General features: G+C 35.1%; 1 non-coding gene across 1 annotated transcript; it reads right to left on the bottom strand.

The window, feature by feature from the left end:
- Nucleotides 1-13,766: 13,766 nt before the first annotated feature.
- On the bottom strand, nt 13,767-13,848 carry Trnas-uga (transfer RNA serine (anticodon UGA)). The gene has a single exon. It is a non-coding gene; the product is annotated as a tRNA-Ser (tRNA).
- Between the last annotated feature and the right edge of the window lie 1,019 nt (nt 13,849-14,867).

Genomic DNA, 14,867 nt, shown 5'->3' with positions numbered 1-14,867 from the left:
AGGATTTTTCTTTTTTCCTTTTTCTAATAAGAATTCTTTTTGAAAATTGAATTACGATTGCGGTAAACAGTGTGGCAGAAACAAACTAGCTGGCGATTTTCAAGGCATTCCTAAGGAAAGGGGTTTATGATGGAGGATTTGTTACAAAACTATTAAGAATGCATAAAAATCAGTGATAACGGTCTTGTGAAAAATATACTTTAAAAAATCCACGCCTTTGGTAGGACTTGAAAAAAATATACTTTAAAAAATCCACGCCGTTGGTAGGACTTGAAAAAATATACTTTAAAAAATCCACGCCTTTGGTAGGTCTTGAAAAAAATATTCTTTAAAAAATCCACGCCTTTGGTAGGACCTTGAGAAGAATATACTTTAAAAAATCCACGCCTTTGGTAGGACTTGAAAAAAATGTACTTAAAAAAAATCCACGCCTTGGTAGGACTTGAAAAAAATATACTTTAAAAAATCCACGCCTTTGATAGTCTTAGAAAAAATATTCTATAAAAAATCCCAGCCATTGCTAGGGCTTGAAAAAATATTCTTTAAAAATCCACGGCTTTAGTAGTCCTTGAAATATATTCTATATATAAAATCCCAGCCATTGCTAGGGCTTGAAAAATATTCTTTAAAAATCCACGACTTTAGTAGTCCTTGAAAATATATTCTATAAAAAATCCCAGCCATTGCTAGGGCTTGAAAAACTATTCTTTAAAAATTCCCAGCCATTGCTAGGGCTTGAAAAAATATTCTTTAAAAATCCACAGCTTTAGTAGTCCTGGAAAAAATATTCTTTAAAAATCCACAGCTTTAGTAGTCCTGGAAAAAATATTCTTTAAAAATCCACAGCTTTAGTAGTCCTGGAAAAAATATTCTTTAAAAAGTCCACGCCTATTGGTGTTCTTAAACAAAATATTTAAAAAATCCACGCCTATGGTAGTCCTGAAAAAATATATTTAAAAAATCCACGCCTATGGTAGTCCTGAAAAAATATATTTAAAAAAAATCCACGCCTATGGTAGTCCTGAAAAAAAATAATTAAAAAATCCACGCCTATGGTAAAGTCCTACTGGTGAAAAATATTCTTTAAAAAATCCACGCCTATGGTAGTCCTGAAAAAATATATTTAAAAAATCCAAGCCTATCTCTGTGATGGTCGTTGAAAAAATAAATTTACGCGTTGTAATTGTCTGTATTTTCTGGACAGTCCTTAAACTGTTCCCTTATCCTTTGGAAAATAAATGTTCGATTTTCATGTTTATGGTTTTGGGCTTATTAAAGTCCCATAAAATACCACTACATGTGTGGCAGTTTAAGGATATCTATACATACATATGTATGTAGAAATAGATAAATAGTTGTTCTTACAATTTTCTTCCAATCCTCCACACACAAACAGACACCACATGGATATCCAGATGGTTGAATAGTTTTCACGCTCCCTCTCTCTCTCTCCCTTTCTCTTCACCACACTCACCATGGGGAGTTTGACTTTAAGTGATTTATGTCTCTTTTTTTTTATGCTGCAGACAGGCATAGGGATCTTCATGTGTATTAATGAATTTGTTTATTTAATTGAATGTACAAATGGAAATGGGAAATGTAATAAAATAAATGAAGAACCCTATAATCTGCAAGTGGTATGGAAATTGGGGAGGGTGATAATGATAAGTAAAATTGGTGGTTTGTTTTCTGGGTATTGTGACCGAAGTCACTATTACATTGAAGGTGGTGGTGGTGGAAAATCGTCATCATTACCATGAGGGCTGTAGACAGTGTTGACAGGAAAATCATTAACACTTCCGATTTTGGGTAATATTTTGAATTAATAGATCCGACTTTAATATGAAATTATGAAAACAAATTGTAATCTATTTGTAATGTTTGGGGAATTCTGAATTTGAAGGAGTTGGCATTGATTTATTGGTTCCTTTAAGTGTTAGAAATTTCTATTGACGTGTTAGAAACACTAGCACAAATTATTATGGAAATCTGAAATAAAACCAACAAATAAAATAAATTATTCAAAGATTTCCATGCCGTGGAGTTTAACAATCTAATTTCTTTATATATTTATATATATATTTTTTTATATATTTTTTCAACGTCTATTACAAAGTGTGGATTTTTTAAATAAAGACACCATCTCCAGATTCACTCCAGTAGATGAGCGAATTGCTATAATCCGTATAAAAGCGAAGTTCTTCTACGTCAGTCTTATTTGCGCCCGACCGAAGACAAAGATGAGCCGCCCAAAGACATATTTTACGAGCGCCTAGAAACAGCATATGACCGCTGTTCTGGCCATGACATTAAAATTCTGCTGAGAGATTTTAATGCAAAAATCGGAAGGGAAAATATGAGGTTGATTAACTTCGCGGCAGTAAAGAACATGGTAGTTAGCAGCACCAGATTCAAGCATCTCGATATACACCAGACCACCTGGATTTCTCCTGATCAAGCTAGGAGAAATCAAATTCATCATTAGACGTTCGATCGATCCGAGGAGCGAATATCGATTCGGACCACTACCTTGTAGCAGCCAAGGTTCGCACTCATCTTAATGTTGGAGCAAAGGTGCGATCTAACACAACACCGAAACTTGACGTCGAAAAGCTGCAAACACAACAGGTAGCCGAGGCCTACTCCGATCAACTTACCCACCTGCTTGACGAAAGCACTTCTTGTCCCGATAATAGTATAGAAGCACAATAGCAAAGAAAAAGATACTCCAGAACCAATAAGAGATGTTGGTATAAAGTGTATACCACCTAGCCAGGATGAGGTCAGAATAGCAATTAATCGATTCAAGAACAATAAAGTAGCAGGAGCTGATGAGTTACCAACCGAAATATTCAAGACTGGTGGTGAAATGCTGGTCAGGTGCATGTACCAGCTGATTAGTACTGCTTGGCTAGAGGAATGATTGCCCAATGATTGGAACCTCAGCATCCTGTAACCCGTGCACATAAAAAGAGATAAGACGATATGTGCCAACTATAGAGAAATAAGACCCCTTCCCATCGTATATAAAGTGGTATCCAGTGTGCTGTGTGAACGACTGACGCCAATGGTCAACGACATAATTGGACCATACCAATACGGCTTCAGACCTGGTAAATCCACCATTGACCAGATTTTCACTTTGCGCCAAATACTGGAAAACCCCCACGAAAAACACATCGACACATACCACTTATTCGTCGAGTATAAAGCCGCATTCGACAGCCCTATCCGTTCTGAGGCGTTTAAAGCCATGTCTGCGTTCGGCATTACTGCAAAATTAAAATACAGTATAACTTTAAGTTGGACAAGGCCAGCAGTTAAAGTCGGAAAGGGTCTATCGGATATCTTCAATACCGAACGAGGATTCAGACAAGGTGACAGTTTGTCGTGTGATCTTTTTAACATCCTACTGGAAAAAGGTCATAGGAGCGGCAAATGTGAACAGAAATTGCACTCTGTACACCAAACAACACATGTTACTCGCCTACGCCGATGACATCGATATAATGGGTCGAACATTGCGAGCGGTAACAGCTACCTTTGAACAATGTGGGTCTGGCAGAAAACGGCGAGAAGACCAAGCATATGGTATCAACGCGCAAGACGTCCAGTAGACTCGGACCAACTGTGGAACTTGAAAACTACAGCTTCGAAGTAGTTAAAGATTTTATATACCTTGGAACCACCATAAATAAAACAAATGAGATCAGTTTTTAAAATTCGGAGAAGGATTGTGATGGCCAACAGATGCTACTATGGTCTAAGTAAGCAGTTTAAAAGCAAGGCCACCTCCCGCCAGACAAAACTCACACTCTACCAGACGGTGATCTGCGTCGACGGTGAATATCGGCGTCGAATGAACCACGAGCTCTACAATTTATACGCGGACATCGACATAGTCAATCGTATTGAGCTGCAGCGACTACGGTGCCTAGGCCATGTTGTGCGAATGAATGCCCCAGCTTAAAAGACATATAAAAGCGAGCCTACTGATGGTTCACGCAGAAGAGGAAGGCCACGAATTAGATGGAAAGACCAAGTAGAAGACAACATCTTGGAAGGTGGTCTTTCAAACTGGAGGAGATGCGCATAAGACCGACGCGCTTGGAAATCTTTTTTAAGCTCGGCTTACGGAACAACCGTTCTGTAACAAGCCAACTAAGTAGGTAAGTCGATTTATGTATGTCCGTCCGTCTGTCCTTCTGTCCATGTAAAATTGTGAACAAAGTACAGGTCGCATTTATTATTCGAATTGGATGAAATTTGGCCCAAGGACGAACCCTATTGAAATTGGGAAAAATCGGTTCAGATTTATATATAGCTCCCATATATATTTGTCCGATTTAAGGTAAATGGTGTACCAAAGTCCTTAAATATCTTTCGATTTGCACGAAATTTGGTACAGCGTACTAAATTAAGCCTAGAATGATGTGTGCCAAGTTTCGTGAAAATCGGTCAAGATTTAGATATAGCTCCCATATATATTTTCGCCCGATTTAAGGTAAATGGTGCACTAAAGTCCCCAAATATATTTCGATTTGCACGAAATTTGGCACAGCGTACTGAATTGAGCCTAGAATGATGTGTGCTAAGTTTGTGTGTATCAAGTGTGTTATCAATCGATTTACCCAAATTTGTCCCATTGAAATTTAGCATAGGTTGCAGAAAAGCATGTATATGGATTGATGTTAGTCGGTTCATTTATTGATAAAGATCAAATGAAAATAATTATTTTTAATGGAATTAAAAAAATGAGAATACCCATATGTAGTATATACCCAAAGTGGTGAAGGGTATCATATAGTCGGCCCAGCCCGACTTTACTACTTTCCTTATTGGTTAAATATATTTTTTTAAACGTCTATTACAAGCCGTGTATTTTTTAAATATATTTTTCACCAACTATTACAAGGCGTAGATTTTTTTAATATATTTTTTCAACGACTATTACAAGGCATGAATTTTGCTCTTACAGTTCGCAGTATTGTGAAAGCGAAAGTAACATTCGAACTATTATTCATTCATAAATTAAACTCGTGAATATGTAAATTAGTAAATTTGCTGACAGAACTGCTGACGTTAATTAAGAATTATCAAACGATTAGACCGAAGCACTTCTTTGTTTATAATTAAACAGTATTTCATAGAATATTAAACGGACATTGTCACAAATTTAATTAAAATTACACCATTTTTGGAAAAATAAAAATATATTTTTTTACGAGAAAAATAAAACTATTCTCTGAATAAGAATAGGAATTAACATTGGTTATATTCAAACGACACTGGCATTTTTTGCTTTCCCATTTTTATACCCTCCACCATAGTATGGAGGGTATATTAATTTTGTCATTCCGTTTGTAACACATCGAAATACTCATTTCCGACCCTATAAAGTATATATATTCTTGATCAGGGTAAAATTCTAAGACGATCTAGCCATGTCCGTCCGTCCGTCCGTCTGTCCGTCCGTCCGTCTGTTGTAATCACGCTATCTTCTGAAGGAATTGAGATAGGGTGCTGAAATTTTGCATAGGGTTGTCTTTTGTCTGCAGGCAGGTCAAGTTCGAAGATGAAATTATAAATATAGGTCCACTTTTTCTGGTAGCCCCCATATAACGGTACCTCCTAATTTTCAGTATTTTGGGGGTTTTGATCGTATTTTTCCACCGAATTGGCTGTAATTTAGTATTTTGAGTTCTTAATAGGTACCAAATCTCTCTACAAAAAATTATGTATATAGGTACATTTTTTCGGATAGCCCCCATATAAGGGTACCCCCAATTTTCGGTATTTTGGGGTTCTTGAGCGCGTTTTTCAACCGAATACGCTGAAATTTAATACATTGGGTTCTTAATAGGTACAAAATCTATCCATAAAAAATTATAAATATAGGTCAATTTTTTCGGATATCCCCCATATACGGATACCCCCCAATTTTTGGTATTTTGGGGTTCTTGAGCGCGTTTTTCTACCGAATACGCTGAAATTTGGTACATTGAGTTCTTAATAGTTTCCAAATCTCTCCACAAAATATTATGAATATAGGTCCATTTTTTCGGATAGCCCCCATATAAGGGTACCCCCAATTTTCGGTATTTTGGGGTCCTTGAGCGCCGTTTTCAACCGAATTTGCTGCAATTTGGTATTTTGTAGTGGTATATGGTAACAAATCTCCCTACCAAAAATTATTAATATTCGCCCCCTTTTTGGGGTAGTCCCCATATACCCCCTTTTTTATATTAAAATATTTATCTGATTTGTTGCGCGTTTTGGGTTTGGTTCTAAGACCCTTTTGTAATCATTTCAACTGCGGAGGATAGAGAGATAAAAAATTAGAACGTTAGGTTCGGTAGTGAACTATAGCCGCATTTAGACCTAGCCCCTGATTGGAGGTTCCAGAAGGAGTGGACCGATATTCCCCATCTTCGAATTTGAACTAAGTTTGGAAGAAATAATAAGATGGTCAAAGTTCGGATGAAATCTAAATTTTCTGAAACGGATTTGGTCCAAAGAAACATGGGGTCTAGAACCAATATTTCGATGAGGCACATTTTCACCGTGTGAAAGTGTATACACACTAATTAGCCATAAGGCTGAGGGTATAATTATCCTTTAAAATTTTCTAAAATTTGTATTATGGTTTACATAATCCGTTTTTAGAAATGTCGGTATAGGTGTACTTTTTGGTATGTTCCCTATATTTTCATTTATAGTACCTGTCAATATATCTATGGTGGAGGGTATCCAAAGTTCGGCCCGGCCGAACTTACCGCTTTTTCACTTGTTGTTTTTAATTTTAGATAATAAATCCAAATACAACTTAATTACCTAAACGGTGTGACAATCCCTTTGTTTATCGCATAGTTGTTTTTGTTATTTTATTGTTAACCCAACCTTTGACATTAACTTTTCCACTATTATTTCCATAGAAAATCCATTTAGTGATGAATTGAAAATAACATTTTCAAAATCATTATTTAATTGCTGAGAAGAAAAACTGAATGGGAATTTCAAAAATGCCAACACTCCCGCATTCCTTCACGCATCCAATTGAAAATTGTTCTCGGCATGATTAACGTCAAACAACGTTGTTTACAATTTTTGGTTTATACACAAACACGCGATAAATGTGCGGAATTGTATTGAATATCAGACGTCACTCAAACCATTATTGACTGTCATACAGTTCGGACCACCCATCCAAAAATGTTGTTTTTATTATTTATTTCTCGGCAATAGAGACATTGACATGCCTAATTTGACAGTTAGAAAATTCACTGGTGAACATTTTGTTAAGTTCAGCCGAAACGAACTATATACCCTTTACCATGAACGACATTTGAATTATGTAAAAAACATGAACCAATGGTAAAGTTGGATAAAATCTCAAAAATACCAAAATTGGACGGGATCTGCACCTCTATTAAAAAAGTGAACCGATTTATCCCATTTGCAATACCAAACAGTAAGGAAAGTAGTAAAGTCGGACTGGACCGACTATATGATACCCTTCAGCACTTTGGGGATATTCTACATATTCTTTACAGATGTCGTCTTTTTGAAGGAACATTGACATGCAATTGAACGAACTTAAAAATGCGATCTTTATCTATAAGTTCGCTGTTTAAAATGTAATATCAATCAAGCACCCATTGCTTATTTTTTTACAATCAACATGAATAGGTAGAAATTATATATGGAAGCTATCTGAACCGATTTCAAGGAAACTTGTCAGAGATTAATTTATATTAATTTCAGTACGTTATACCAATCGGCCTAGCTATGGGTCTTTAGTACACCATTTACTTAAAATCGTGCGAAAGTACATATAGGAACTATATGTAAATCTGAACCAATTTCAAGAAAACTTGACACACGAAAGGTTATAGTAACTTCAGTACTTTGTCCAAAATTGTGTGCAGGTCGGCCAATCTTTGAAAATATATATTGGAGCTATATCTAAATCTGAAACGAAACTTGGCATACGTCATTCTTGACCTAACTCAGTACTTTATGCCAAATTTCGTGCAAATCGGAAGATATATAAAGGCTTTGGTGCCCCATTTACCTTAAATCGGGCGAAAATATATATGGGAGCTATATCTAAATCTGGATCGTTTTTTAACGAAACTTAGCACACATCATTCTAGACTTAATTTAGTACGCTGTGCCAAATTTCATGCAAATAGATAATTATATAGGGACTTTGGTGTACCATTTACATAAAATCGGACAAAACTATATATGGGAGCTATATCTAAATCTGAACCGATTTTCACGAAACTCGGCACACATCATTCCAGACTTAATTCAGTACGCTATGCCAAATTTCGTGCAAATCGAAAGATATGCAGGGACTTTGGTGCACCATTTACCTTATATCGGACGAAGATATATATGGCAGCTATATCTAAATCTGAACCGATTTTTACGAAACTTAACACACATCATTCCAGACCTTATTCATTACTCTGTGCCAAATTTCGTGCAAATCGAAAGATTTATAGGGACTGTAGTGGACAATTTACCTAAAATCGGACGAAACTATATATGGGAGCTATATCTAAATCTGAACCGATTTTTCCCAATTTCAATAGGGTCCTTGGGCCAATTAAGTGACCTGTGCCAAATTTCATCCAAATCGGATCATAAATGCGACCTGTACTTTGTTAACAAAAATACATGGACGGACGGACAGACGGACATGCATAAATCGACTCAAAAAGTGATTATATGCATATTCTCAAAAGGAACCATGGGTCTATCTCGATTATTTTGTCCTGTTACAAACATATGCACAAAGACTAATACCCTGTACCACAGTGTGGTGAAGGGTATAAAAACGTGAAACGATATATCCCATTTGCAATACCAAATATCCTATGGGTAATAGCAATGTTTGTTAAATACCATTTCTATAGTGATATTAACATACAGACGGACATGTATAAAAATACATATCATTTTATGCTGATCAAAAATATATACCTTATATGGGGTCTCCGATGTATATATCGAGGTGTTGCAAACGGAATTATAAATTTAATATACAATACCATTCCATATACAAGTTAGCGATCGGTGATGATGGTGTAGGGTACCTCCAAGCTACATCTCTCAATCTCATCTGTCAATATTAATTAAAAAAGTAGTTACAGTTTGTTATTACTTTAATGGCATTACATTGGTTACCATTTGAACTCCCTTTAAATTGTCGAACAATAACAAGAAGAGAGTAATTTGTCATGTACAAATTGTAAACAAATTTGAATGGAATTACTGAATCGAATTTCCAAGCCATTCCATTTGATTCCCATTATTATGATCATGTCAAATGAATTTCATTCATACAAAGCGTGGCAGGGGTGGGTGTGTGCGCGTGTGTGTGCTTTAACATTGTTACGCTCTTTTTTAAAGGTCAACCATACCTAAAGAGACAAATAGACATTTGACGGACAGCTGCCTCAGACGCTTTTCCATTGAGTTCTCAACTCAATTCCGCATTTGGAAATGACAAACAAATTACTGCCCGCATGTCAGTCGGGGTGGTCAGTTCTGTCATCTGAGTGGGCATTGTTGTGTGGAAGGCTTGCCGTCGTCAATGACTACGACCCATCAAATTTCCTAGTAAAACCTCACATTGGGGCATCCACTGAAGTTTTGTGAGTGTCCCGCATGTCCGTCATGCAAGCAATTCAATTAAAACATCTTCCCTACAGTATGTAACGTTCGTTTGTTCGTTACCCTTGACTAATTTCGGAAATGATTTGTAATTTTTTCGAGTTGTTTGTCTTTTGTAGTTCAGAGATAAAATAAAAAATGCCGTCTTGTTATGTGAAAGAAAGTAGATCTTTGTTAATATTTTAGTTTTTACAATGAGATCTAGTGAGAAAAATTGGAATAAGATCGGTTTATAGTAACATTTTGGTAGAATATTCTGACCTTCTATAATCCCCTTTTAAATGGGTTTTCAATATTTTCTAGAAAATGGGATCGAAAAGACCCCTTCAGAGTGTCGACTAGGGCTTAACATATTAGACAATATGCCTCACATTTATGCCAATGAAAATTATTTGGAATTTCCCGATAATTAAAAAAAATAATAATAATAAATAAAATTTATACACATTTCCACTTTTTTTCAAGAACTATTCCTTAACCCTTTCAGTGTCAAAATAAATGTTGTCGGAATAAAAATCTAAAAGTTTGTAGTTAAAATCACATAAAGGCATAGAGTTTAGAAAAAAAGCAATTTTCATTTTAACCCTCGGACAGTTTCGTCTGTTTTTCAGCAAAAGCAAAAACATCAGTGTTAACGGTACATAGGATAACCGAAAAATCGCAAAGAAAGAGAGAATTTTTAAATGTCGAATATATTCGACAAAAACACTGAAATGGTTAATATTGCGCGACCCAACTACTTGAGGAAATTCTTGTTCACAAAATACCAAAATACCAGTAGAAAGTGCTTCTGCTTTCTGCTTCTTGATTCATAGCCTACTCAGTAGACTTTCCAGCAAACAAAGTATAAAATGAATAGGAGATATTTTTTGAAATACCAGTTATTGGATATTGTGTGAACTACCGAACCCTAAAGTCAATAAACCTAGTTCATTCCAGAGGCAAGTACGTAGTCTTTCTAATTGCGTTAGAACTTTGAGATTTGGATGTTCCAGTGATCGGCAATCATGCCCCGTCGAAAATAAGGACTTTTCTTTAATTAAAAAAAAACAGTAAGAAAAGTAGTAAAATCGGACTGGGCCGACTATATGATACCCTTCACCACTTTGGGAATATTCAACATATGTATTCTAAAAGATGTCGCCTTTTTGAAGGAACATTGACATGCAATTGAACGAACTTAAATGTGTGATCTTTCATATCAACCTACGTACTGTTTAAAATTTAATCTCATTCAGACACCCATTGATTATTTGGTGTACAATTAACATGAATAAGTCAATTATATATGGAAGCTATGCTATATCTATATCTGAACCGATTTCAAGGAATCTTAACTGCGATTAATTTTTATTAATTTGATTACGTTGTGTCAATCGGCCTAGCTATGGATCTTAAGTGCACCATTTACTTAAAATCGGCCGAAAATATATATGGGAGCTATATCTACATCTGAACCGATATTCACGAAAATTTGAACACATCATTCTAGACTTAAATCAGTAAGCTGAGCCAAAATTCGTGCAAATTGAACGATTTTCAGGGACTTTGGTGCACCATTTACCAACAATCGGTCGAAAATATTTATTGGAGCTATATCTAAATCTGAACCGAATTTTACGAAACTTAACACACGTAATTCTACACTTAATTTACTACACAATGACAAAATTCGTGCAAACGAATGAACGATTTTCAGTGACTTTGGTGCACCATTTACCTTAAATTGGGCGAAACTATATATGGGAGCTCTATCTAAATCTGAACCGATTTTAATGAAACTTAACTCAAGTCATTCTAGACTTAATTTAGTACGCTGTGCAAACATTCGTGCAAATCGAATGATATTCAGGGACTTTGGTGCACCATTTACCTAAAATCGGACGAAACTATATATGGAGCCATATCTAAATCTGAACCGATTTTCATGAAACTTAGCACACATTATTCTAGACTTAATTTAGTACGCTGTGCCAAAATTCGTGCAAGTTGAATGACTTCAGGGACTTTGCTGCACCATTTACCTAAAATCGGACGAAAATATATATGGGAGCTATATCTAAATCTGAACCGATTTTCTCCAATAGGGTTCGTTCCTGGGCCAAAAAAGTGCCTTGTGCCAAATTTCATTCAAATCGAATTATAAATGCGACCTGTACTTTGTTTACAATTTAACATCAACAGACGGTCTCAAAAGGAACCATTGGTCTATCTCGATTCCTTTTGCCTGTTACAAACATATGCACAAAGACATAATACCCTGTACCACAGTGTGGTGAAGAGTATAAAAATAACAATATATTGTTGTCTTCAAATATACGTTACAAGTCTTTAACATAATGTATCCTCATTTACCAGCCGGTTGAAACTCTATGAAATTTTAAATCGAGAATGGGTGGGGTCCCCTTAAATATACAACATAGTCACTGTTGTAGTTGGATTTTAAGCGCGTTTTTTTTTTTTTTTTTTTTTTGAATAAAATATTGGCCAGAAGGAGAGTGCCGGCGGGTCCCACCTTGGGACGTGATCTAGGTTTGTTAAAGAAAATTGGGTTTGCAAAAAGTACCAGAAGGAGTGGACCAATTGGTGGCATATTCGAACTAGACCTACGTTAGGAAAAATAATAGGTTGTGAAATGTTGAAATCTGACATTCTATTCAATGGATATTGGATTTATAAATATTAACAATGTTGACCATTTGTGGGGTGGTACTAGAAGTAGTAAACCAATGGGTCACGTATTTAGACTTGATCTAGGATTGGTGGCGATAATAGGTTGAGCAAAGTTTTGTTGGAATCGGATGTACCATTCCATAATATTGGATTTATAAATATTGGACATGTTGACCCCCATCTTCGAACTTGAACTAAGTTTGGAAGAAATAATACGATGTGCAAAGATATGATGAAATTGCCTACTGCCTTCGAAAGTTATCGTCCACCGGCCATACAGACGGACGGAAATTTTTAAATCGAATCTAAATTTTCTGAAACGGACTTGGTCCGAAGAAACATGAGGTTTACAACCAATATTTCGATTAGGCACATTTTTAACGTATCAAAGTTTAGATACCCTCATTAAAAATAAACAGTGTTGCCAATTTGGTGTTTTGCTAGATATAGAACTTTTTAAACTCATTTAGGACCTTTTTTAAATTGTTTCAGGATTCTTTTTTTTTAATTTTAGTATCATCTCAAAAAAACATCGTTTTTCGATTTCACATTGAAGTTTCCGTATGTTTAACACGGTGAAATAAATTTTCCAATGTTAAACCAGTGAGCGGAGCAGTATAGTCGGACGGGGGCATACATATGATAACCTACGCAACTACCACTGGAATTAAATTTTCTGCAAATCTCATTCCCATGCTAGTAAAAAATCTGCGAGATATCCACCTCCAGGTGTGGTAATAATGCTATTTGATTAAAAAAATATTGACCGATCATTATAAAAACAGTCACGGATAGAGACAAAGTTTTGAATAGCGTACTGAATCGAGTCAAGAATGTTTTGTTATGTATTATTGAAATTCACATATATAACTCCCATATACATTTGTTTTCCTCGGATTTTATGTAAATGGTGCACCAAATTTATTCATATACAAAAAATGGCAGTTGGAGAATTGAGTCTAGAATGTTTTGTGTTGAATAGATTGAAATGTAATTTTTCGTAGATTTCAGAATAGTGTACGTATGCGTTGATTTAAATTGGTGGAAATATCTATGTAGATCAGAGATATGCAATGTCGGTTCTATCTACATAGAGGATAAGGTACATCAGCATATCTTGTATATATATCCGACTTTTGAATTTTTTTTTTTGTTGACTTTCATGAGCAAGGACATTTTTAAAAATAAATTACCATTCTTATTTCGAATTGCAGCAAAATGGGCTCCATGGTCCTATTCCACTTTTACCCGGAAAACTTGCTCAGGAAAACTTATAGATATAAGTTTTCCTGGGCAATAATACTTAGGCTTTAATTAAATACCATTCGAATTGCATATTTTCAATGTTACATGATTTTAATTTTGTATTAAGTAACTGGAGCACACGTGCATGCAAAAATAATATTCGCTGTGGACAGGATTCGAACCTGTGCGGGTAGAACCCAATGGATTTCAAGTCCATCTCCTTAACCACTCGGACACCACAGCTGTTATTTATAAACCCAAAGTTATTTTATTATGACTAATTCACAGATTGTCATTTGTGCCACTAATAATAATGACTAAGAAACGCACAACAATTTATAAAAGTTTTGTGTTGAAAATGCAAAATTTACCCCTAAAATTGAATTGACATTCAAAACAACCCTTAAATCAAGTTTTGGAGTTTCAAGACAACATAAACTTCAGGCTAATTTCTATATGAAACCTATAATGATAACCTGCCTCAATTGGTGATTCAAAATACTTATAGGCAACATAAATTACGAAACTTTTTCTTTAGAAAAAATAATAATAAATTCTTTATAAAATAGTGAATGACATATCCACTTATGTACTTGGGGGATATATAAATCCACTTTAAATAATCTCCACAAAGAAATAAAAAACCAAACTTCAAATTTATTTTCCCTCTTTAAGGAAAATTACTTTTTCAACTCTGTGTAATTTAATTATCATTACTTTTATGGTATTTTTGTCTCCCCCTTTAAGAGCACTTAAAGATGTTTGCCATTTAACAAAGTATTAAGATATGTTTACTTTACTCTGCATTGAAACTGACAGACAGTCAGAGTCATTCATTCAGTCAGTCATGTAGACAGTTAGGCCAATAAAATAATGAAAATTGATCTATGAAATTGTCATTGATGCACTTGCAGCAATCTAATTGTATGAGGATCCAAGATGTGCGTTCGTTGCAAGAAGTAAGAAATGTTGAAGTGAAGTAGGTTTTATAAGACACGGAACATACGCTTCAAATACAGTGGCTACCATACTAAACTAGAAATAGTTAGAAACATCAACATGATAAATGGAATGTTTTAGTTACAAAGAAGTCCGAAATTGTAGGGGAGAACCTTTGAACACTTTTTCCTTTTAAGCCTCATAAAATGTTTTATTTATACCCTACTACCTAAAAATATCTCTAAATATATCATCTGTAGCGGCCCCTGGATGTGAAATCGGACAATATTAAAAATTTTGAAAATTAAATGCAAATCTGACAT

This window comes from Musca vetustissima, unplaced genomic scaffold, assembly GCF_032173495.1.
Source record: "Musca vetustissima isolate MV318-11 ecotype Yass unplaced genomic scaffold, APGP_CSIRO_Mvet_v1 utg124668, whole genome shotgun sequence".
In the NCBI taxonomy this organism is placed as follows: Eukaryota; Metazoa; Arthropoda; class Insecta; order Diptera; family Muscidae; genus Musca; species Musca vetustissima.
This window is presented reverse-complemented; position numbering and strand designations above follow the sequence as displayed.